Raw genomic sequence first — 22,729 nt, 5'->3', positions numbered from 1 at the left:
TGAATTTAGGGGAAAAAAAACATACTCTAGAGCCTCAAAAATTAAAACAGTGTGAAAAAAATTAAAACAGTGTGGAATTGGAACATGAATAGAAGAGCATAAAAATCACCAAACAGACGATGGCAATTTTATATATATGATAAAGGCAGCTTCTCAAATCGATGGGAGTAGAAAGGAACTTTCTAATCAATGACATAGGGACCATTAGGTATCCATTTGGAAACAGATGAAATTTGATCCACACTTCACATCATAGATGAAGATAAAATCCAAATAGATAAAGATTTAAATTAAAAAAAACAATACCATAAAAGTACTAAAAGAAAACTTTGAAGTGAAGACGTTTCTAACTATGACTCAAATTTCACAACGCCAGAATCAAAAACTTCCCATGGTAAACAACAACACACAGACACCATAAGCAAAGTCGAAAGGCAAAGGACAAATGGGAGGAAATATTTGTACCTCATATCACAGACAAAGCTAACGTTGAACTAGTTCCTCCAGATTGAAGAGAAAAGGGCAATAGCCAATATTTTAAAGAGGGGCTGTGGAACTACATGAACAGATAGTTCACAGAAAAACAACTCTAAACGGCCCTTAAGCATCTGAAAAGATGCTCAACTTCCCTCATAAAATGGACAATAAAATTCAGATTTACAACTGCACGGACGGGGTGCCTGGGTGGCCCAGTCGGCTGAGCGACCAACTCTCGATTTGGGCTCAGGTCGTGATCCTAGGGTCGTGAGATGGAGCCCCACGTTGGGCTCTGCCCTGAGGATCGTCTCTCTCTCTCTCTCTTCCTCTGCCCTTCTCCCCTGCGCACGCATGGTCTCTCTCTCTGTCTCTCTCTAAATAAAAATAAATAAAACAATAAAAAAAACTGCACTGAGATTCTTTTTCTCACGTGTCAATTTGGCAGGAACCCCAAAGTTTGACACCATGCTCTGTCAGTGAGCCTGGAGAAAACAGGCACTCTCACACTTTGCCAGTGGGACTGCACACTGGGACAACCCTCGTACTAGTTTGGCAGGTCTCCCGTAACAAAGTGCCGGAGACAGGGTGGCTTGTAAGAACAGAAATTGATTTTTTCACAATTTCCGGGAGGCCTCAAGTCTGAGATCAAGGCACTGGCAGGGTCGTTTCCTTCTGAGGCCTCTTTCCTTGGCTCGTAGGTGGCCGTCTTCTCTTCCCTGTGCCTTTACATGGTCTTTCCCTTGAGCGTGTCTGTGCCTTCATCTTCTTTACTTACAGGGACATCCATCATACTGAACTAGGGCCCACACCAATGGCCTCATTTCAATTTAATTCTCTCTTTATAGACCCTGTCTCCAAATACAGCCACATTCCAGGAAACTGGGGGCTGTGACTTAAACACACGAATGTTGGGGGGACACAATTCAACCCGTGACAAACTTCATGGAGGAAAATTTTGAAATAGCTATCAAAATTACCAATCTGTAATCCTTGACCAGCAATCCTACTTCTGGAAACCTGTCCTACAGCTATACCTGCACACATATAAAATGACATACATATGAAGATATTCAGCTCAGCCTTGTTTACGATAGCCAAAGGTTGGAAACAACCCATGTCCACCAATAGGGAACCGTTTGAGTAAGCTGTTTTACCTACGGCATGCAAAATCATATGGCTGTCAAAAGAAGCGAGGAAGCGCTCCAGGCACAGCTAAAGGGAGAACACAATGATATGCGAAGTAAGAAAAGGAAGGCAGGGACCAGTGCAACAGCACGCTACCTACATATAAGAAATACTTTCGTACTTGCTTGTACAGTGTTTGCTTAAAGACACACTGCAAGCTAAATAACAACAGCAAAACCCTAATACAGTTGGTTACTGCTAGACGTGTACCCTCAGCAACCTGTGACACTATTCGCCGGGCACTATTCTGCCCAGAAGAGAGGGGGCAGGAGTGGGAGTGAAAGCCTTTCTGTATATTCCTTTTAACACAGTTTTCATTTTGAAGTCATGGAAATTCAAGCAATTAAAATCGTTATGTACAAAGCCTCCTAGTTCGGCCACGAAATTTCTAGTACAACCTGAGACCAACTCTAATCCCTTTACTTTGGAGACAGGGCTGTTCTCCGGTTTATCGAAGCTTCACCTAGGGTTTTCACATGGTGCTTTTGTGAAATAAAGAAAATCCCCAGGGCTTGCGAGTGCTTTCCCTCTTTCTCTTTTCCCTTGAAGAAAGGAACTAGTTCAAGAGGGCTAGAGAGAGTCCACTTGGATTTGATGTTGACCAAATTGATCGCCAGCGCCGCGCAGCACAAACGCCCTTGGGTGTGCATCACTTGGAGCAAACCGAAGTATGCCCTGCTGGGGGGGGGCGGGGGGCGCCTGGGTGGGGGTGCACTCCCCCCACCCCACCCCCAGCGCACCGCATGCAGCTGGAGAAAACCCCTCTTCCTGTCTACAGCTCCCACAGCACTCAGAGCCTGCTCGCAGCCCAACGGCCTCTCCAAGAATGCTACATTTAAAAGTGCAGTTTTTGGATGATTCCCAGAAGATTTTTGTGGTTGATGTAAGTGGAAATCACATTGCTATTATTCCTTTATTATTCATTCAATAGTGGTCATTTGTGGGCAGCCCATTAGCCGGCGATGTTAGGTCTTCTGTAGGACCGAATGAAGGAGGACTGTGGTTTTTAGCTTTGGAAAAAGAAGCCTGTATTGAACATCACAGTGTAGCTCGTGTTTTCCCATTAACCTTTCTTCTAGAACAGGTTCTCTTTTCTCAAGGGACAGCAAAAGCGAGTTTGGAAGAGACGCTAAATATTTGTAAAAAGACAAAGCAGCAAGAACTGATTCATCGAACCCAGAAAGGTATTAGTGCGCATTGAAATAATCTGTGAGCCTCACCTCAGGAACATTTGTGCGGAGAAAACCGTGGTTCTGAGGGAAAGGAGAAGGGGGAAGGTTACCCTCCTTTTCTGAAGGAAACCTACGGAAGGGGGTAGAATTTATGCAGCGGTAATGAGAACTTCAGGAAGTAATGACAAGTATGAAAAGAAAAATAGGATAAGAGACTATTTAGTTTGATTTAGTACTTACAGTTCAGGGTTCTTAATATAATTCCTAGCTACGAGATGATTGCGTACAATTATACCTCATCTCTTGAAGGAAGAACAAATGTATTAAGCACATCATTTGGGGCTCATCTTCCAGAATCTTAAGATATGTACATTTTGATGTAAGGATTTATGTAGGAGCATTTTGAAATGTTCTATGATTTTATTTGAACAAAAGATGCTATTTGCTCTGATATTTATATTAGCCACTAACAAGGAACAAGTTGTTCATTTTCTTTGAGATCCGTACAAAATGCTGGTTGTTTTCTTTTACACATAAACTAACAACTGCTGTTGGGTGTGTGGGTAACCCGCTTTTCAAATGAGTATTTCATTTTTATTTGAATCATGTGCTTTGTGGGTGATGACTTCATGGCTTCAGTGGCTGTTTTGCTCTCTCTTCCTTTCGCTTTTATTTGCAAAAGGCATTTCTAGGTCCACAGACCCGAATGACTTGTTTTTGCAGCAAATAGCCTCCATTAGAGGCATGAGGCATTTCCTATTCTTTCTTGGAACGCTATTTGAATGGCGGAAAATGTCTTTTTGGTAGTTTATCCATTCGCAGGCCGGTGGTGTTTGCTCACAGTGTTCCAGGACCCGAATTAGCGAGCTGGGTATTCAAAAGACACTGCTTTAGGCTACATTTTTTATAGATATTCCAAGCAACTCAAAGAGAATTCTTTGACAAAAAGTGACAGAAGAGCTTTCTCAATGTGTAGCTTAAATTCAGATCCAATTAAATGGGGCGGGGGTGGGGGGGTGGGGAGGGCAGAGTACCGTAGCTTTGTAACATTCACCTTCTGAGGAGCTGACTCCAGCAACTTGGAGGCAGCATGATTTCGCTTCAGATCGGTTTGTCTCTTTCCAGCTGCAACACATTGTGTTCCTTTGGAAGACAATGGGAGAGATTTGATACCCAGCAATTCGGGTGTCACAGCATCTGATCCCTTTTGCCCTGGGAAGGCTGCTCTGTAAGTAGCAATCGTGGTGTCACCAAGAGTGGCAAGCGCACTGACTGCAGTCCCATGAGCAGCTGTGTCCCGAGGGGAGTGGAACCTTAGGCTAGCATCCATTCATCCAACAGGATCTTTTCTCCTTAACAACAGTAGACTGATGAGGAGGAGGAGGGGTGATGATGATGATGATGATGGTGATAGTAGTGAGTCACCAATGGACCGCACCTTAAAATTTACAAAGCAATCTTACGTCCTTTCATTCGTTTGATCCTGCATTCCGCCCTGTGAGTGAAGGTAGGGGAAAGGCTCATCTTTCCCCGTTTTGCCAATTAAGAGGTAGGGGTTCAGGGTGCTTAAGTGATTCGTGCAAGATTATGCAGCAGGTAAATGCAGAGTTGGGACTTCCAATGCAGAACTCTCTCCACTACTCCATGTACAATCGAATCCAGAAGACTCATCTGTCAGTAGCCTTCTAGTCCTGTCATATGGCTCATGCACATTATTTATTTTCTGTTGCCATCAAAGGCCATAGAATTTGGTATACAGTGAGCCTTCGACGACTATTGTAAGCCAATTAGTAGATCCTTCCTTCCTTACCTGTAGATGAGGAGCTACGTGAGAAAGTGGTTTCTAGAGGTCAAGGGCACCATGGTCTGAATTTTTTCATTAATTCGAAAGCTTTAAAAGGTCCCTCAGGGGGCACCTGGTGGCTCAGTCGGTGGAGCATGTGACTTGGGGTTGTGAGTTTGAGCCCCATGCTGGGTGTAGAGATTACTTAAAAATAAATATTTAAAAAAGGTCCCTCAGCCCTGTTAATAATTCCTTAAAATGCACCCCAGCACCATACCCTCAGGGACTTTGGTTGGGGATAGGAAAAAAAGCAACCTAAACATATTCTCTTCCATTAGTGCTAATTTCTTAAACAGGATGAAGAAATACTTGGAACCATAGTGGAAAGAACCATTAGCAGCTAAAGAGAGTCGCACAGAGGGGCTTTGGATACCAAAATTGACTGAAGTCTCAAGAGGCATGGATCAGTCCCAGGGAGAATTGTTCTTTAAGATAAAATTTAAGAAAATAATTGGCTGCATGGGGAAAAATAATGGAGTCTTGGGCATTGGTGTTGATTTTACAGAAAGTGAAGTAGTAGAAATACAAAAAGGACCCATGATCAGATAGAATAATGTCTCCTGGGTAAGACTAATTGACATCCAGAACCCTTTGTGTTTACTCCACCCCCGGTAACATTATCTTGATGAATTTGCTGGTGTCCGAGATCTGGCTTAGGGCTCCAGACTCAGAAGCGTGATTTGTCAGCACTGCACAAGAACAGAAGTCAGAGATGATATTTACAATGGGGATGCCAGTGGCACCATTTACGGTGGGACTTGGGACACTAGGGTCCTCTCAATCAGTTACATTGGATACCATGTGTCAGAAGAGTCAGATTTAAAGGAATCAGACCCACGATGCTAATATTCGATGGGCTGCTAATGCAGACATTTCCACAAATGCCCTGTCACTGAGACCTTTAAGGCACCCACTCATTCATTTGAGTAATTTCATTAACAAATTATTCCTGAGGTCTTAATGTCTTACAGTCTCTGTTCTGGATACAGTAGACCGTACCATACGGGTAGGTAAAGTTCTTGAACAAGGTCACACTCTCCCCTGGACAGTGCTACCAGTTTTGGCTTCAGAGATTCCTTTCACTCCCCTTGCAAGATTGACAAACTTCCTGGGTTATTGACCTGTCTTTGACTTGTTAATGCCGTCAGTTAGCTTGCTGGGAAAAGTGGTTGGCCCCGGAGACATCTTGGATCTTTGAGGTTTCTTTGCATATCTCTACTCCGAGGCCCTATGCCTTGATTTTATAGATGGACTTTCTGAGGCTGTTAGCCAGCCTTTTCCTTTACGCATTCCCAAGAGTATTTGGGGGATGCAGGATAGATATGGGACTGCAGACTTGCTGGAATGTGCCTACTGAAATGTAATCCAATGAGGAAAATGTGTTTTAGTGAAAACCTCATCGTACTTTTCAAGCTGTCATATTTATTTAATAAAATTGATCATGGTCAAATATCAACAGCACTCTTAGTGTTGCACTGATCATGGGCTGCGTCCTTCAGCAATAAAGAAGGACTCTACAGAATGATGATGAGACTGGACAGGCAGGAGGAGAAAGGAAATGAGGCAATTACTTTTTTAAATAACGGCAGATTTTAGAATAAATTCAGTTGTGCCTCTTCAACCTGAGGATGAGGACATTTAAAAAAAATTTAAGTTTATTTATTTATTTTGAGAGAGGGAGAGAGAGCACGTGGGGGAGGGAGAGAGAGAGAGAGAGAGAGGGAGAGAGAATCCCAAGCAGGCTCTGAGCTGACACAGCACAGAGTCCCATGCTGGGCTCGAACTCACCAACCATGAGATCATGAGCTGAGCCGAAACAAGGAGTGGACGTTTAACCGACTGAGCCACCCAGGTGCCCCAGGACCAGGACTTTTCTTAACAGAAAAAGGGAGGACGAGACCAAAGCTGGAGGCTTCTGAGCTCTCAAAAAGAGTAGGGGACGTCAGACGTCCAGCTTGAGGATGAATCCTCCCAACACCTACAGGTACCAGGAGCAGTAGTGTCATTGTAGGGTGACCTTCTTTTAAGCCTGAACTGTTTATCTCCGGGTTAGATGGAGAATTTCAAGGCTAATAATAATCTCAGCACCATATCTGACACAGTCCTGTCTGATATCCTCCCCGCCTGATGCAATTCTGTCTTTATAGAAGCATATGATGGAAGGGAAGAAAATCTGCTGTTTGTGAATTTCCAAAAGCACACTTCTTTTCGATGGTTTCTAGAGCCTAAAGTCAAATGAAGAGGTTTAAATCATTTATTTTTTTTTAATTTTTTAATGTTTATTTATTTGAGAGAGAGAAAGAGAGAGAGAGAGAGAGAAAGAGAGAGAGACAAAGTGCAAGCACGGGAGGGGCAGAGACAGAGAAGGAGACAAAGAATCTGAAGCAGGCCCCAGGCTCTGAGCTGTCAGCACAGAGCCCACGCAGGGCTTGAACCCATGAACTGTGAGATCATGACCTGAGCCGAAGTTGGATGCTTAACTGACTGAGCCACCCAGGCACCCCTAGAGGTTTGAGTCGTTTCAAGTCTTACACTTACCTGATTGCTAAGTGAAGGTATTGGCCACTGCAGTGGGTACCCAGTGGCTTACCCAGTGAGAGAATGTAGTGAGTCAGCTCACTTCATTCCCTTGGGAACCCATCATAAAGGCCGCCGTGCCTCATTTTCTGACAGACGCAGAGAGGGGACAGTGCCAAGATGGAGCACTATTCAAGCTAAACAAGAAAGCAAAGAACTGTCCAGGGATTTTTCTATTGGTAGTGGTATGTACCCTTGGGATGTTTGTCTAGGAGCTGGTTTGTCAATTTATAATGATGAGGGATCTTTTGTACCTCTGTCAGTAGTGAAATCGATACCCTACCCCTTCATAACGCAAAGTTTTTTCAACTCCAATGAGATGGAATTGATCTGGTATAGCAGAATGCAGCTGGATTTAGGGCTACAAAATTGCATCTCTTTAGGTGTGTAATCTTGGGCCAGTCACTTAACCCCTTAGCCCCCTGAGTTGTTGAGGAGTAATGCAAATGATATAACGTGCATTTGGAATCTCATAAAGCAGGGAAAATTGGACCCTGACGCTTACAAGCTGTGTGGCCTTGGGCAAGTCACTTGGCCAATCTGAGACTGAGTTGTGGCAACTCCAAAAACTTGGATTTGGGGTGTCGGGAAAAACTTTCCAAAGAATAAACCATTTATGTTGCTAAGCATGAGCTAAGGAGGTGAAGAGTGGGAGCTAGTGTGGGGAGGATGTGCGGTGGTCCACACAAATGAAAGATTGAAGGCCAAAATGCAAAAGAGAATGTGGCTCTTTTATGGGAAAGAAAAAAAAAATTAATCTGAGAATTAAGCTGAAGCAGAGGGAGTCGGCAGCTAGATCGTTGAAGCCAACTAGTCTATATGTAAATTTGGGGCTCTATCCTGAAGGTGGTGGACAATCACTGAGGAGTTTAAGAAGCTCAAAGTGGGGGGCATATGGGTGGCTCATTCGGTTAAGTGGCTGACTCTTGATTTTGGCTCAGGTCAGTATCTCACGGGTCGTGAGTTTGAGCCCTGTGTTCAAACCCCGCGAGTTGGGCTCTGTGCTGACAGCAATGAGCCTGCTTGGGATTCTCTCTCTCCCTCTCTCTCTGCGCCTCCCCCACTCGTGCCTTTTCTTTCTCTCTCTCAAATTACGTGAACTTTACAACAATTATTAAAACAAAGAATCTCAAAGTTGGAATATTAGCATCTGCTTACTCATTAATTTATTCATCCATCCACTCAGTCAGCCAATATTTCATGAAATATGTGTTTTAAGAGCTGGAGATGCCAGGCAGAATCTGGATGATATCTTCAAGTTCAGTGGTTCCAGTGTTAGGCAGCCTATGTCCTAACATACCTTCCCCAGTATCAATATTCCAGCCCGATAGGGAATGGTGGAGGCAGACAGGAAGGGTGGATACAAGAGATGTTAATGAGGTAGAGTTTCTAGAAGCAATTGATGCTGGTCTGGATATGGGAATGAGCTTCAAATTTCTGTCTTGGGTGACTGCTTGGATGGTGGCCCCCATTCACCAAGACAGAGAATAGAATAAAAGGAGCATGTTTAGGGAGGGCAATAATGAGTTCTGTTTGGATTTATAAAATGGGGTTGTGGAAAGAGTTCTAGTCCCAGCTCTAGCAGTCTTGAGCCATGGGATGTCAGGTGGGTCACTTCACTTCTCTGAGTCTGTGCCCTTATCACTAAAATCGGGATAATCATAGTACCTAGCTCATGAAGTCGCTATGAAGATAAATGAATTACCCGATTCCTGACCCAAAGAAGGTAGTCAAGGTATGTTAATTCCCCTCTCCCTTGCTTGCAGACCTCTTTACTTCTACACTTTGCAAACCGACACAGAATGTCTTTCACCCTCGACTTGGAGTTTCTTTGGATAAGTCTTGATTTTGCCGCCAACCGCCAGGCAACAGAGCTGTTTGCCTTGGTCTGTGCTTCCTCCTTCAGGGCTTCTCAGGGTTAATTCATCGTGGCTTTCTAGCGGTTTGCCCTTTGCTTAGTCAGTAGCCCCAGGGGATTTGCTCTTTCCCCCTGGAGCCATTAATCCTGGGAGGGTCCATTATAACTGTCTAGAGTTACCTAAAATAATGTTGGGCTTCCTTTAAGGAAGCAGATGGAAATAGCCAAACCCTTTGTGTTTACCTACATTTTAATTTAGTCCACGGTAACCACTCATAGTTATGCTAACATAGTTAATAGTAATGATAACAGTACTACTGACTAATAATCACAGATCGTATTTATGGACGGCCTATGTTACAGGTGTCACATTCACACAAATCGAAGAAGTATCACTGCCTAGGGGAGTTACAGAAGCTCTCTGTGCGGTGGGTTTTCTCATCTGTTAAATGGGGATAACATTAGCACCCACTCCATAGGATTGCTACAAAGGTTAAATGAATAGGTAAATGAACATGTAATAAGCAAATATGAACATGTAAATGAATATGTAAAACACTTAGAACGGGAGCCAGTGTTTGCCACACCAATGCCTTATGGAACCTGGCTTCAAATGTAGTTGGTGAACACACGTACTGATACTTGTGTCCAAGCGGCAATAAGGCCTGGAATAAGGATGAGGCCTGGTATATTATTTTTCTATTTCACCAGCACGGAAACTGAGGTGCAGAGAGGTCCACGTACCCCAGGTCAGGTTGCTATTTAAGTTAATGAGTTGGCCGGGGTTCGAGCCCTAGTCTGTGTAGCTTTAAAACCTTGGCTGGTAACTGGTTACTTGGTAGGTTTATGGCTCAAGTGGGGTCTCTGTGCGGGTGGCGAAGCTTCCTGGTTTTCGGAGACCTCGTGATGTACCCTCCCTCTAGTTCCAAGCAGCCTGCCCCACACTAGATGCTCCGTTAGCGTTGGCTGACACACTGCCCCTATCACCTCATCACCACCCCTTGCCTGTACAAAGAAGTCCAAGAGAAGGAGCTTCGAAACCACGTCAGAAAAATCATCCTGGAATCCTAGGGTCCCAGCCCAGCGGAGGTTGGCTGGTTCTTGGCCGGGGTGGGGGTGGGGGGGTGGGAATTGATCTGTCATTGCAGGGGGCCCCAGCTGCCTGATGAATGCCTTTGTTTAAACTACTGAGTTTGCTTTGCCCTTCATAGCCTAAGGTTTGTTGATTCAGAGAATAAATTGAACTGAAAAAGAAAGGAAGTGCTTGTGCTTTGTCTGGCCCGGGGCCAGGCTGAGCTGCAGGCCAAGTGTGCTAGTCCCGCCCCTTTAGGGGCCCCGCACCTTCTGCTGTCACCCGGCTGCCAGGCCGCCCTCCGGATGCTCCATCTCAGAGGAGAGGCCCAGACTCAAGCCTTCCCACCCTCCCCCCTACCCCCGCCCCTGCTCCTCCTCTGCCTCTTCTCTCCCCACCCCTGCAGCTGCGAGGAGGAGGGAACCTGCACTCCAGAGCATTGGGGATGCTGGGGGCGGGGACTGGGAACCGTCTTCGGAGCTGGGTGGGTGGTGGTTGGGTGTTTGTTCAAGTCTGCACTCGTGGGAATCTCTGCAAAGGGTTTCAGTGGGTTGGGGCTTTGCCACCCCTTCACCTTTCATCATGGTGCGCGGCCCGCCATCAGCCCAGGCCTGGGGAGGACTAGCTGAGGCTTCGCAGTGGAGCTACAGCCCTCTGTAGGGCTTCTCCCCATGAAACCGGCCAAAGGGCAAGATTCCTCTGAATTCTATAGGATTTTCTCTCTTTCTTTCAAATGCCCTTTACCCCGTATTTGCATCATTGTCCCGTCACAAGTACAAACATATTACACAAATAAGAGCTTGGTTTTCGCTTGTGCTTTAAGACAATGCCGTTGTCAACCGCAACTTGGAGACTGAGAAATTCATCAAACTGACTGAGCTGAATGTCGTCTGGGGACCAAAAGGGGGTGGCCTGAGGGGCAGAACCACCTGGGAGGCGGCGACTGAGCCAGCAATTTCCTAAAAGGACCTGGAGTTTGCCATCCCAGCAGTTGAGGGGAGGACCAGCCTTTGTGATACGAGGTGCCACTAAGCAGTTTCGTGCCAGACTGTCAGAACTGCAAGACCAGTTCTTCTGCTGGGAGATCCACCCTCAGTACTCAATAGATCATTTGCACCTCAGGAGGTAACGGGGAGTTGGCCAATGGAATGCCTCCGCAAGGCACCACAGGGAAGATCTGCAGAAGAAGGCTGCAAAGCTGAGGAAGAATGGAAGGTGACAGGCATTCGGGGGGTGGGGGGCACTTCTCTGGGGGCCGTGGAACTCCCTGATGTATAACTTGTCTTTTCGAAACACAGCTGCTCTGCAAAAGCTGCAATTACTGACCCCCACAGGGTCTTATTCCAGCCCCCTTTTCTTCATTCCCTCTCTTCTTTACCCACTTCCTCCTTCTCTGCTGTGTCCGAGGTGTGGGGCCAGAGAGGGGAGGTCTGTCTGGGTGAGTTGACCCCAGGCCCTGGAAGCATTTAGGCATGGCGCCTCACCACTAATCGCTGGGCTTAGCTGTCTTAAACAAAAGGTCCTTTGTCTATGATGACGAAATTCACCTTTCAACAGACTCAAACAAAGACAGAGGTTCTCCAGAATTTCACATTCAGAACATTTTAAGTGATTGCAAGAGATCTGTCACAAAGTTACTGTCCATTGCCTTTAGTGCCCCGAGATGCCATTTCCGGGGATTTCCACTGACATTATTTCATTCATTCGTTAGCTAACACAGTTTGGTAAACAGGGGTGGTTATACTACTTCATTCATTCATCAGTCAGTTGACAAGTTCTGAGGAGTCTTCACTGCTTGCATGCACCGGGTTAGCTCCTGAGGATGCGTAGATAAATAAGAACTATTGCCTGACCTCAAAGACCTCTCTGTGTCGTGGAAGAACCAGAAGTGCAAACAGGTCCGCACCTAACAGTGTGATGTGTACAAATGACGGTGGCAAGGATAGTTTTTTAATGGCACAAAAGAAGAGGGCAACTCACCCAGACCGAAGCGTACATGTTGAGGGGATGGTCACAAAGGTTTCTTCGAGGGAGGTGATGAATAACTGAAGCCCTAACGATCAGTACTAATTCCCGAGATACAAGGAGGGAGTTGGACTAGAGGAAAAGGGAGAAACAGAGGGAGAGGCCTGGGGAGTAGCTCAGTCGGACCGGATCTTACCGTTGTGGGCAGAGGGTTCTATGGGAGCCTTGAGAGACAGAGATGAGATAGGAGAGACAAGCATGGGCCAAGTCATAAAAAGGGATGTTTCATATGAAGAAATTAAGGTTCGGCAAGGTTAAAAATGAGCCCAAGGTCATACAATTGCAAGTTAGTACTTGAGCCGGGAATTGAAGGAGTGTGTAGACTCCAGAACTGCCGCCCCCCACTTCTTCCCACAGCCTGCGGCCTCCAGACTCCCGGTACCCAGCAGGAAGTAAAGTGCTCTCCCTGCTTTACCGAGCAATGGCAATGATGGTCATGAAGCTTTCCCACAACTTATATTTATATTTCAGTGTCTAATTAAGATTTTATAAAAAAAATTAAACTTTTCAGTATTTCATTAAAATTCTCAGACAAAAAGCAGGCAAACAACCAACAATGCAACCTAAATAAGCTAAGGATTTCACCTTCTGGAGAAAAGTGTCCTAAGGTAACGATTAAGGTTGTGTGCCAAGATGGATATACATCTAAGAAGATGTCTATCTTAGTGTTGTTTGCAATAACTAAAAGGAGAAAACAATTTACAGCAACTAATGGTGATATTTATTTTTTTAAGATTTTATTTTTAAATAATCTCTACACCCAATGAGGGGCCCTGAACTTACTCCATGGAGTGAGCCAACCAGGTGCCCCTACGAATGATGATATATACGTTTTTTAAATTTTTTAAATGTTTATTTTATTTTTTAGAGAGAGAAAGAGAGAGAGCACCTCAGTGGGGGAGGAGCAGAGAGAGGGGGACAGAGAATCTGAAGGAGGCTCCATGCTGATAGCAGAGGGCCTGAACTCATGATCTGAGCCAAAATCAAGAGTTGACGTTTAACCAACTGAGCCACCCAGGCGCCCCTAATGATGATATTTAGAATATAATGCTAAGTTTCTTAAAAGATGGTCACCAAAAAGTCTTACCGTATCACATGCCTTGAGAATGATCTGGAAAGTTTTACGCTAAGGTCCTAATACTGTCTGTCTTTTGAGGGATATGCTCATAAGCACTTTATATCTTCCTCTTGTTTTTCTGTTTATTTTTTACCCTGATATTTTAGTGAGCATATTTTGCTTTCTGAATGAGAGGGGGAAAAAACTCAAAAACAACGAAAGAAACTTCATTTGGAAAAATGGTTGCTATATAAGTTCCATGTCCCACATACTTAATCAAATTAGGGGACTCCTCTCAAAATGGCGGGGCCTCATGTTCCCAGCTGCGTGCAGCCACATCATCTGATATGTGGAGGTTCCAGGTACCTGCCTCAAAAATATCAACTCCATTGCCACTAGCCCACAATTACTACTCAGTTTCTTTCCAACCTAAAGAGTAATGATAATAGCTAAGATATATCACAAGAATGTTTATTTATTATGTACTAGGCACTAGTATAGGTATTTTACATGTACTAGCTCATCAAAATCCTCGGTGAAATAGGTGCTATTAATATCTCCATTTGACAGATGAGTAATCTGGGCAGAGAAGTATAGTAAGTGGTAGAAAGAGGATTTAAATGGGGCCCTCTGGGTTAAGAACTCATGCAGTTGACCACTGTATCCAGTCTTTACGGCTTGTCTTTCAAGAGTCACTGTGTTGGAGTTATCTTGGTATTTACATCTTAAGCAGTTAGTTCTTGTGTGTGTTTGAAGTAATGATGCAGAAAACCAGGTCAACAGTTTCAGGGGAAAACTGACTTGGGGTAAGCAGGACCTGAAATAGCCGTCAGCGGGCTTTCGTGGGGGCAGATGGACAATGGAAATGGTTCAGATAAATGGACAGAGTTAGAAAGATAAGGCATAGGGTGGCTGAGAATTACATGAAGCCAAAAAGGATAGGTCATTCTTTGGGACTCAGTGGTGTGTGTGTGGGAGGGGACAGTTATACATCCAAAAGGACACAGGGAGCTCTCCTAATTTGGTGAAGTCACAGATTGCCTGTAGTATAGTCAGCACTTACCTGGAACATAGTAGGTGCTCAATAGCCATCTGTTGAAGCAATGAAAGAATGAATTATCTTCTTGTCCTCAGCTGCCAGGCAGCTAATCCCTGCTCCAACGAGCTCGCTGATAAAATGTCACTTAGCTAATAAAACATTCTAGGAAGTCAAGTCTTAGGGGGGGATGTGGCACAAATATTTCATGTATTACAGTAACAAAATATCTCTGGGCCAAACCTGCACCCATGTAAAACTGTGTGACCACAAGTAAACCCTCACTGACTGTTTGTCAGAGATGAGAGATGTTGTGACTCAGGCTCCCCCAAAGTTCAATGAAGGAGAGGTCATCTCTTCTCCTAGTAGCCTACATAGGCTCCCCAAGTCAAGTCGGTTTGGAGATGCCACCATGAACATGTTTGTTCGTTTCTGCATTTGTAGGAATGTGGACTAGAACCTCGTAAGCTGGGACAAGCAAATATCAAATTCAACATTCATAAGGGAGGAATATGTTTGGTTTTGATTTATAAATGACAATGAGTCCGTTTAACCAGATCCTTCTGCACAAATAATTCCACGTAAGAAATTAAGGGAGTAAGATATTGGAAAAGCTTGCTTTGGGAGTATGCGACTAATTTTAAAACCCAAAGGTTAGTATATCTTGGGACCCCAATTTCCCACCAAAGACTGAGGATAAGTAATCGTTCCTGCCACCACTCCCTTCTCGGATTCCCCCAACTGAACATTGTGCAGGTTAAAGCATACTTTGTCTTTCTTTCTTGTATGCTAGAGTTTTAGAGGTACAGTACTTTAAAAAATATATGACTACAAAGTTTTCTGAGCTTGGCTGTACTTGTCTCTGAGTACACTAAGAGAATCCCAGACAACTGTTTTGAGTTATGTTACACATCCTAACAATAGATCTGCCATATTGAAATAACCTGGAGGAGGGAGGATGGCAGAGGTCTGCGAACCTGGCATCAGCCCCAGACTAAGCCAGACTAAGAAAAATGGGCAACCGCTAGGGTTTGGGTGATACAGCCCAGGTCACCCCACGGCCCACACGCGTGAGTCAGCACTCAGGGCTTGGATGGCTATATGCATGGCAGACTAGGAGGAAAGGGGTAGATTGCCACAATCAGGCCTAAGAGTTCAGTTTTGGTGCTAAGCCATGGGTTCAGCAAATCACTGTGTGCAGGACACGGGTGAAAATCAGTCCAGAGGAGAGCAGAGCTTATGGAATCTAGCCGGCTGCCATTGTGGGAAGCAGCACCAAACAGCAGAAGCCGAAATAAAAGACGAGGTGAATAAGGGTCAGGAACACAGACAGATGTCTACGTGGGGGAAGAGGAATGAAATACCAGGTCCTAAGTGACTTCTTCAAGGGTGGAGCTTGGCAAGAGGCCAAGTTAGGACTGAGTCAAGCACCCCTTATAGGCTTCTAGCTTCAGGGCAGATCTGGTCCCTCAGTGTAGTCCACAGGTGTCGACAAGCAAGCACACCTGGCTAATGTGGGGGTGTTGACAGGGTGCGCGAATGAGACGTCTTGTGACGGGGCAATTAGCCTGAGTGATAGCTCACATGACCTTGCGTCTTGCTAACCAGTTAGAAGCCTTTAGAAGTTCGTGATTCTTTTTCATTTTTGAATCCGGCTTTAACTAACACATGATGGGACAAATTCATTACAGAAAGATTAGAAAATTCTGGCAACAACAAAAAAATGCAAATAAAATCCCATCACTTAGGTTTCAACATTTGGGTGAATATTTTATACATTGATATACTACTTTCTTATGGATCCCCAAACTTGACACATGCCTCCCCCAATCCATTTAATTTGGAATAGTTTCCTGAATATAATTTTAAAAGATTTTCTGTTCAGTCAACACAGTTTCTCCACAGTAACCCTAATACGTTGCCTTTCATGGCCTCTTATTAAGTAGATGTTTTAAAAGGCATTATTCTTAAAGGCTTCTTTATAGAGTTTCTGTGAAATTCACAACCTGTCAGAACAGGGTGGCTTCCAACCGGCTCAGAGCCCTGCTGGGCGACATACTGAGCTCTCCTTCTAAATGCAGTCAAACTGATTCTAGGAAGGAAGAGACAGGAATGGAGAGACCTTGGAGTTGTAAGCAGGAGGGAAGTGTGAGTCAACAGTATAGTCAAAAGGTGAGAAAAAGTAAAGTTAGGAAAAAACAGCGTGACCATGAAAGGAAAGAGTGAATCAAAGGAATGAGTTTTGGGTGTTTATCTTTCTTGTCCTTCATACACCTAGACATCAGTTTTTTCTTTACATTTAAGGACAGCCTGGTGTAATGAAATGAGCTCAGTTCCAGCTCTGCTTTTCAGAAAGCCCTTGGGCAAGTCTCTTCCTTGCTCTGGATCCAAATCTCCTCACTTATAAAATGAAGGGGCCAGACTATATGACATCTAATGGTCTCTCTTGTGTCCTGAGTGTCTCCTATTGCTAGATATATAATTGCTAGATATATACAGAAGGTCTGTTTCATTGACTTCAAGTTTAAAAGAAAACTCCAGTTACCACTTGGAATCTGGTTGTGCATCATGTACACCACAGGGATTTAGTGCTAAAGCATTACATGGAAACAAACAATTATAATTGTTTTAATTACCCAGAGTACCTAGCAATTTCGACAAGACTTGGGAGCACTGTCTTGAGAATGCTATTATTACATTGTCACTTTTCAACAGCCTTTCCAATATAGGCATGGTAATTTCAGTGTCCTAGGAGTGGGGGCAAGATTGCTATTAGGGAGGTACCCTAGGATTTTTTTTTCTTTTTTTTCCTTTAGTGTGAAGGGTAATTCTGAGCAATGAGACACCATCCAGCAAAGAGTATGAATCAGATGCAACCTGTCTAGATCATCGCCAGGCCTGCATAAGGCCTCAGGCAATGACATCATCATTCCCTTGTAGCTTCAAAAAGGTGTCTGCCAGAAAGTATCAGGTACCAAACTAGCTCTCTGATTCCAGAGTTCTCTTCCAGACATTAGTTTGGTCAGTATCAATATGGCTGTGGGTAAGGAGGGTGGAAGTTGGGCAGCTGCTCCGTTTGACTCTCCCGGACCCCTCCCCACCCCAGGACAGCCACGTGGGCTGGAAATCTTTCTGAGCAGTTTAATCCTAAGCAACTTCAAGCCTTCCATCTATCACACACGCAGTACTTTGAACTGCTTTGTGTTTTCAGAAATAAAATAAAAACCACTTGTAACTTGGTGTGAATTTCACACATGCACAGGCAAATACAAGGATTAGGTTCTCTCTGCTTACCCCCACCAGGAAATCTTAAATACCCAGTTAAAACTGGGCTTCCCTCCAGGGTTTATTGCTGAGCCTATGGGCTCCTTGGAAAGGGCCTTGGTTGACTTCCTACTTATTCTTTGTTCTCTGATGTGTCTAACTACACCTTGCTCTACACCAGATGCTAAAAGACCAGACTGCCTGCAGAGAGGGCTCCATTTTAGAATGAACTGCTCCTGCCTGGTAATTAGCCTCTTACCACTTTTAGTGGTTCTTTTTACTGGGAGTTCAACACCCAAGAAGGGTCACAGCTTGGCCAATAATTTCTTCTGCTCTGTCCTGAAGGAGCTCCATTTCCTAGTTTCCTGGGTGGTCCCCAGTGCAAACTTTGAAATCGTGCTCAACTTCTTTCTTAGAAAACTGGTTGCATCTGACTCTGTTGGTAAACGTGTGAGACATGGGCCTTATTTATTTATTTTATTGCAATGTCATGATATTTGCATTTTTTAATGTTTATTTATTTTTGAGGTAGAAAGAGAGAGAGAGAGAGAGAGAGAGCGCGCGCACGCGCGCACACACACACACACACACACACACACACACACACGAGTGGGGGAGGGGCAGAGAGACAGAGACACAGAATCTGAAGCAGGCTCCAGGCTCTGAGCTATCAGCACAGAGCCCGACACAGGGCTCAAACTCACAAACCACGAGACCATGACCTGAGCTGAAGTCAGATGCTCAACCAACTGAGCCACCCAGGCGCCCCAAGATATTTGCATTTTTAAGGAAAAGTAAAACAGCATTTTGGAAGGAGCAGTCTCAAGGTTTAGTCGCTAAGGTGTTCTGAGATTTTTGGATGTAGTCTGTGGAAGACAGAGAAGGAAAAAGACTTACTTTTGGAGGGGTCCAAACTCTCTGTAAATGAGGTGTATGCCTGTTGCTGTTTATAAACAGCTAGACTGAGGTGAAGGAGTGTAGACCAAGATGCAGAACAAGATTTTCCCACATGGCTGAAATTAAATCAGCATCACTGAAAACATTCTAATCCTGGAACTGTATCAAATGGTACCAAAATACAGAAATATCTCTGGACTCTATTCTACTCAGTACAAATCAGATACTCTCACTAGAAGCGCTCTGCATGGTTCTGTGTTCCAAAATGGCATTCAGAGTTCAGTATGTAACGAGGAAAAGGAGAGATGGAAATCAGCCATATGGTTGGCCAGAAGGGTCTAGTTCACAATTTTCTACATAAAGATGCTGAGTGGCGATGTGCTTATGCTATCCTTGATACAACTGATCCTCAGCCAGTTCGAGAGTGGGTGTTTGGGGGAAGTTGCGAATGGGATAATACACAGGAAAGCTCTCAAGATGCACCATAAAAACCCAAAAGAACATTCCAACTGGGTGACTTTAGAAGGAATCAGAGAACACATCAGAGACGAGTGTCAAAAACGTATTTTGTTACTGTACGTCAGCAGAAAGCTTTTGATAATGACAAGCTGTGATTTTCCTTCCAGACTGGCGCAAAGGGTAGGGAGTGTCAAAGGAGGGGCTCAAGTATGTGCAGACATTGGTGAGGAATGTTGCAAGCATCCCCACTCTCAGATAGGTGGATATGGGAAGAATTCAGTAGCAAGGAGTGGTGGGAGGTGAGGGCAGCAAGCTGGCAGGAGAGCCCCTTCTTGTACACGTGGTCGGTGGGCCAACTGGCAAAGGAACAAATGTCGGGGATGAGAAGGGTGATGCAGAAGGTGTATAAAAGGCAGCAAAATGTAGCCTAAGCTCAGCCGTGGTGTAAGCAAACCTGACCCTGGCAGAAGGCAAATGGGGGGCCAGGCAAAGAGAACATTGGGACCTCCAGGCCCATCATGCTCCCTCACCTCCCCAAGCCCTATGGCACCGGCCATGGAGATACGTCTCACACCCCACCTCCTTGTCCACCAAAGTCCACGCTGCCATCTATCGTTTCTCACTCAAACTGCTGCAGCAGCCCCACCTGCTCCACCTGTTCCTTCCTCCCTTGTCCCTCAAAGCGTATCAACAGATTGACAGCCAGACCGGTCTCCCCTGGGAGCTTGTGAGAAATAAATACAGATGCTTAGGCCCCACCTCACACCTGTCGAATCTGAATCTGTATTTTTTTTTAAGTTTATTCATTTATCTTGGGAGAGAGAGAGAAAGTATAAGTGGGGAAGGGGCAGACAGAAGGAGAGACAGAATCTGAAGCAGGCTCCATGCTGTTAGCCGGACGTGGGGCTCGAGCCTACTGCAAGATCATGACCTGAGCTGAGATCAAGAGCGGATGCTCAAAAAAGGGGGGTGGGGCTCCTGGGTGGCTCAGTCTGTTAAGCACCTGACTCGGTTTCAGCTGAGATCATGATCTCATGGTTCGTGGGTTCGAATCCCGCATTGGGCTCCACGCTGTCAGTGGGATCCTCTCTCCCTGTCTCTCAATGCCCCTCCCCTGCTCACTCTCCCCGTCAAAATAAATAAATAAACTTTAAAACAATTAAAGAAAAAAAAGTCGGCTGCTCCACCAACTGAGCCACCCACGTGCCCCCCCCCTTTTCTTTAAAGTTTATTTATTTTGAGGGAGAGAGGGAAAGTGTACCTGGGGAAGGGGCAGAGAGAAGGACAGACAGCCGAATCTGTATTTTAGCAAGATCCCCAGTTGATTCATATGCACTTGACAGTTTGGGAGCCTCTGCCCTAACCTCTGCCAGGATGGCATTCCTGAAACCCAGGTCTGACCATGTCAACTTCCACTTAACACCAGCGGTCCCCACCTCAAACCCTGCCTGCAGGAGTATTGCCTCTCCTGGCAGCCCATCTTGGTAAGGCTCCCGCCCACTTTTCCAGTCACTGCATCTCACTTGCTCCGTTAGGAACACCTCACTGCTGGCACTTTCGTTCACACCAGGCTTTCTAATCTCCTCTGCCTCTGACGTCCTTCTTCTATCCTTGTCTTCACCTGGCTAACCCCAACTCTTGTTTCCTCCCTTGGAATAGGCGTCTCCTCCAGTAGGAATCCATTACGCTATGCCCTTTCCATCTTTCTGAGTCAGGTGCCCAGTGGATGTGATTTCTTATTACCCCCTGCTTACATGCTTCCACAAGGGCACTTAGCCCTAACTACTGCAGTTACCTGTTGATGTGCCTGCCTTGACTGCCAGCCTGTTATGTATTCCTTCGTGGTAACGCCTGCACCCATTTCACCGCAGTATCCCTGGAGCCGAGGAAAGTCACTGGCACAGAATAGGTGCTCAATAATGTGTGTTGCATCAAAGAGAGAAGGGAAAGGTCACAAAAGAGTAAAGGCAACAAAGAAGGACAAAGGCAAGGGCATCAAAAGTAAGCCTGGAGCGTGGGTGGGGGTGGGGGTGGGGGGATTACAATAGAAAAACAAAAAGAGTTGGGTACAGAGAACACAAAATGGAGAAAAAACATGCTAAAGGGGAGGTGAGGGAAAGCTTTTAATAGCTTATTAAGGAGAAAGCTAAAATTGATGAAATTCTCTTCCTGTTTTTTTTCATGTGGCTGTTACGGTTGGGTCTTACCTATGGAAATGTGGAATCAGACTGTTAACATGCCTGAAAGGCAATTCCATTCACTTGCCAATGAAGGAATGATCAACAGGCACTGGTTTCTCTGAGGGGATACTTATAGTTACGTGTGCAATCGCAATCGTTAATACTCCCTGATCTTGAATATTCAAATAAATGTTGCCCTTATCAAAACAGACCCCTTGGGTGATCCATATGCCGATAGCTAGATGTCCATACATTAGGGTTCGTCCAAGACAGTCCTGGTTTACACCTGTTGTGACAATATAATAATAGTACCACTGGGGTGCCTGGGTGGCTCAGTCAGTTGAGCGATTGAGTGTCAGACTCTTGATTTTGGCTTAGGTCATGATCTCACGGTTTGTGAGATCGAGCCCCACATCAGGCTCTGCACTGACAGCATGGAGCCTGCTTGAGTTTCTCTCTCTCTCCTCTCTGCCACCACCCCCCCACACTCATGCGCATGCTCTCTCTCTCTCAAAATAAATAAATAAATATTAAAAAAAAATAATTACTACTACCCCTGTCAACCTTCAAAAGTGTGCCAGTTTGGATGATAAAATAATCCTCATCCTACAGGCAACACTTCTTGAGCTCTTCCTACAGACCAGATGTTATGTAAAGTACTCAACCTCAATATCCTCATTTGATGCTCTCTATGAATTTTTAAAAATTGAGATGCAATTTACATACCACAAGATTCATCCTTTTAAACTGTACAGTCCAATGGTTTTTAGTATACTCACTGTGTTGTGCAAACATCACAATTATCGAATTCCAGAATATTTCCATCCTTCCAAAAAGAAGCCCCATACTAATTAGCAGTCATTCCCCATTCCACCCAGTCCCCAATCCCTATGGATTTGTCTGTTCTGGACATTCATATAAATGGAATCATAGAATATATGGCCTTTGGTGTTTGGCTTCTGACAGTCCTGTTTTAGAATTAAGGAAACTGAAACTCAGAGAGATTAAATAGCCTGCCCAAGATCACCCCTCTAGCAGACAGAGGGCAGAACTAGACCCAGGTGTGTCTGGTTCCAGGACCCACATTCTTAGCCACCATGATGTGGTGCCTCCTAATATTTATTGTAGGTACTCAGCACATTCTTGGAACTCTTTTTTGGCCTTCTGTAACTGGGCACATTCTTTCCAAAATGCCTCACAAATCTTCATTATTTCAGAGTGGATTTAATGTTTGGAAAGAGCCAAAGTCATAAAGACCAGATATGGTAACTAAAGTGGGCCATCAAGCTGGGTCACTGCTATGGACTGAATCGTGTCCCACCCAAGTTTATATGTTGAGCCTCTAACCCCCAGTGTGACTAACGTGATTGTATTTGGAGATAGGGCTTTTAGGAAGTAATTAAGGTTAAATCAGATCATAAGAGTGGAGTCCTGATCCAATAGGTTTGGTGCCCTTATAAGAAGAAGAGAGGGGGCGCCTGGCTGGCTCAGTTAGTTGTGCTTTCTTGAGCTCAGGGTCATGAGTTCAAGCTCCAGGTTGGGTGTGGAGGTTACTTAAAAGTAAAATCGAAGAAGAAGAAGAAGAAGAAGAAGAAGAAGAAGAAGAAGAAGCAGGAGGAGGAGGAGG

This window comes from Panthera uncia, chromosome X, assembly GCF_023721935.1.
Source record: "Panthera uncia isolate 11264 chromosome X, Puncia_PCG_1.0, whole genome shotgun sequence".
NCBI classification, from domain to species: Eukaryota; Metazoa; Chordata; class Mammalia; order Carnivora; family Felidae; genus Panthera; species Panthera uncia.
Note: the sequence above shows the minus strand (reverse complement) of the source record.